Genomic DNA, 3,862 nt, shown 5'->3' on the forward strand with positions numbered 1-3,862 from the left:
CAAGAATCAGAATACTAAAGATATTTTAAGTCAAAGAAAGCTTATAGTAATAAAGTACAGCCCAGTATATACAGGAAGAAGTCACTGTCTTAAGTGTGAAAATAGAAGAGGACTCTGACTTACACCATATTTTCTCTTAGTCCTATAATGCATCTTATTACATCTCTCCTGCAACTATGGTGACAGCAAGACCAGTTTAGAGCAAATCTTTTCCAGGACTGCAGTTCTGGAGGTCACAGCGAGTCCTGGTGTTCCCAAAGGCAGCACACTACTCTGCTGAACTAGGATGAGAAAAATGGTATCAGTGGGAGCAAGCTATGGAAAAAATTATTCTTCTGGAGAAAAGCTTCCTAATTCTATTACGATTTTCATTATGTTTCCATTTTAAAATGTCCAAATGATAAACTCACAAAAATACATAATAAAAATAGTCAGACCATTAACTACAGTCAAATGCAATATCACTATAATAGAACTCACAGGTGCTCCTAGAATCATCAAAGCGACATGATTCACATTAAACAAGGAAGAGGGGATTCTTTGAAATCTTTTACTCCTGCTACCAAATATTTAGAAAATGCAGTTTTAACACTTCAAATTATGTTTCTTTATGTTGTTATTTTCCTGAACTGGATGCTGTGACAGCAGTCTGCATTTGATACGGCATGGTTTCCAACCAGCAAAATCTATTCTCAACAGGAAATATGCTCCACTTAGTCAAAATGTTCTGAGGACATCAAACATTTTTATAAACATGCTGCATGATTGTTGAGAGACTTGCTAGTACTCAGGATTTAGACAACACTTTACAGCTTCAAGGTGCTGTACAAACATTTAACTTGCTTATTAATAAAGTTTTCTAACTATGGACATAACCTAGATTTAGTTAGAAGGTAGCTGTGGATGAGAGGAGGTTGGGTAAACACATTTATCATGTTTATGTAAAAGACTGTACCAAGTCCTCTTAGAAGAGCTTCCTTACCAAAACAAAAAGGTAAAATTGAGAAGTTTCTAAAGCTTCTAATCCCTGGTAGGCAACCTAATGGGCAGCTGTACAACAGGTCAGCTCGGACAGACCAGTCAGAGAGTTTTGGAGGTATTTGTCACTGGTCTCCCCAGGTTCTCCCAGGGAAGCAAATATGCTTTCCACTGGATTCAGTGCAACCTGGATGAATATTTAAGAGAAATTCTTCCTGCCACTCAGCCATGTCCTTCTCTACTCTATAAACCAGAGCACTGCGAACCATCGGCCTCAGTACTCCTGCTCTGGCTTCTAGTTTTTATTACTGCACTGGGGGATATTTTGAAAGACTCAGTTGGGAGTTATGACCTAGATTTGGAAAAAAAATAAAAAAAATTTAAAAAATAAAAAACTGTAATTCCTGTTAGCTGCTGAACATTCAGTGACATCAGCAGACTCATGGCCCATGTCCAGCAGGGTTTTTGGTAAGAATCATTTACCTCACAACTGAATTTTGCCCAAACTCCAAAATTGCTTGGAGTCAAACACAGTATAGTTAAAATCATCTGCCCTCTACGGGTTTGTGTTCTGACAACAGAGGAGAGTGAAACTCTCTCATCTGATATAGGAGTGTCTCTGCAACTTATTACTCTTTCATTGGCACATAGTAAATTGAGCTCTGGCAATAGCAATACTACTGGGAAATAAAGATAATTAAGAAACATAAAGCATGTCACTCTTCTTGAACCCAGTTGGAATCTTGGTTTTGTGTGTCTCTCATCATAGGATTATGAACCTAGCTTTAAGCCTGTATTCTCATAATTTTACATAATTGACCATTTGCAATCTTCTATAATCCAAAATGTCTAATAACTACGCACAGAAAGTGAGCCCTTTCCATAATATTTATAAATATTTCATATGAACTGGAGTTAATACAATTTATTTATAATGCATGGGAATCTGCAGTGGGTTTATAAAAATAATGGGTGTTAACATGCAGTCATGATTTAATAATCAGAGACTAACTTCTAAAATACATATGGAGAGTGGCTGGTTCCAGTAATTGGCAATGGGATTGAGAAGTGCAGATATGGAGAGATCACTGAGCTATGGTTAATAAACCATACAGAGTGGAGCAAAGATGGCATTAACAAGAACTTCATCCTACTTGTACCTTTATGCTTTTCAGTATCTGCCAGGAAAAAAATAACTAGAATACTTTCTCCAGAAATCCTCAGGCTGCTGGATTAATTCTATCCTCCTGCTAACAACCACTGTGGTAGAGGATGATGTCATATATATTATGTCACCATGCTGCAATACCACCACCCAAGGATTCCGACCTTCTCAGGATGCTGCCAAGGATCCATCAAGCTACATGAACCACTAACCATCTATTAACTAATTGATGCCAAACTGTTAAAAGGCAAGAAATGTTCTTTATCTGTTCCACAGTAAATGCCTCTCTCTTATCTGATGCACCAATGTTGCTTAAGCAATTCCCACAACGTTTTAGAGATCTACATGGTAGATGAGAGTAAAGAAGCCTACCTGCAGGAGAAAACAGCTGAAGTTATTAGGTCGGCTGGAGGACATACATACAGCTGAAATGGACCTTTTGGGTTTTATTTGTTGTGAATAAAAGGATGTAGAAATAAGCAAGTGGATGAATCTGATGGTGATAATGATAAGACCTTGGCTGCAGCGAGACAATCACACACAAGTTATCCTAGAGAGCACCACACCAAGGGAACAGACTTTCCATATTAATCTCACTTTTTACACATATCTCAATTCACTTCCCATACTCTTTTAGCAGCCTGTATTTGAAAGATGATGGAACAGCAATTGTTCATGCCACTAGTTGCTCATTTCTGCATTTGGGGGAGGGGAGAGCCATAACAGCCACAATTAGCCCATGAGATTGCTATTGCAGTCATGCACATGCTTCCTCCCTGCAGTTCCAGCTGCACATTGTTTATTATTCATTATGAGACTAATCACACTTTCTATGATGGTCCAGTGACAAAATGACGCTAGATGTATTTCTTCAAGATTTTTTGCACTACTCAGCACCAATAAACTGTGAAATGTATTAGAAAACAATGTTTCTAATGGCTTTCTCTTAAAATACATTTCAAGCTGTTCATGTTGAGAAATTCTCATCTTTCCAACTCTCAGATTGCTGGGCTGAACAAAATGTGGCCTTTAAAAAAAACAAAAAAACCTCAACCAAAAACTAGTTAAGATCCCCATTATAATAGAATTTTTTATAAGAATCTGAAAAGAGTAAGCAGCTATTTCAGGGCAGCTGGACCAAGTTCCTCAGAAGTAAATAGATGTTCAGGCAACAACTTCTGCTATGACATGACCCTAAATATTGCAATTCCCTATTGTAAAAGACTGTGTTTTCTGTTTGGTAAGACATCCTCCATATTTTTTTTACAAGAGAACGCAATTACAAAGACAAAAGAACCCTTAGGAACTAAAATGAAATAACTCACCTAAGTAGAGTTACCTACAAGCTTCAGCATGTGCAGTTACAAGCTGTACTGCCTCAACTCTCATAGCAGTATTTAGCATCTTCCCACCGGCTCCCCTGCCCCATCTTGCCTGCTGGTGGTGCCCGTTATGGGTTGTTCCAGCAGGCTCACTTCAGATTGCAATCAAAGTAGCATACTCTTATTTCCTGTAAAAATATTGGTTAGATCCATGGCACCAAATATTTACAAATGTAAAATAATATATTTATGACTCACTATAAATAATATATTTTTTATATGTTGTAATATATATCAGTCAAGCATACAATGTTTCTCAGCTTGGATATAGCTTGTGATTTCAGGCATTAGGTGAAGAATATGAAAAATGAGAACAAGTATTTCAGTCTATGTTCTA

This window comes from Nesoenas mayeri (genome assembly GCF_963082525.1).
Source record: "Nesoenas mayeri genome assembly, chromosome: 8".
Classification (NCBI taxonomy): Eukaryota; Metazoa; Chordata; class Aves; order Columbiformes; family Columbidae; genus Nesoenas; species Nesoenas mayeri.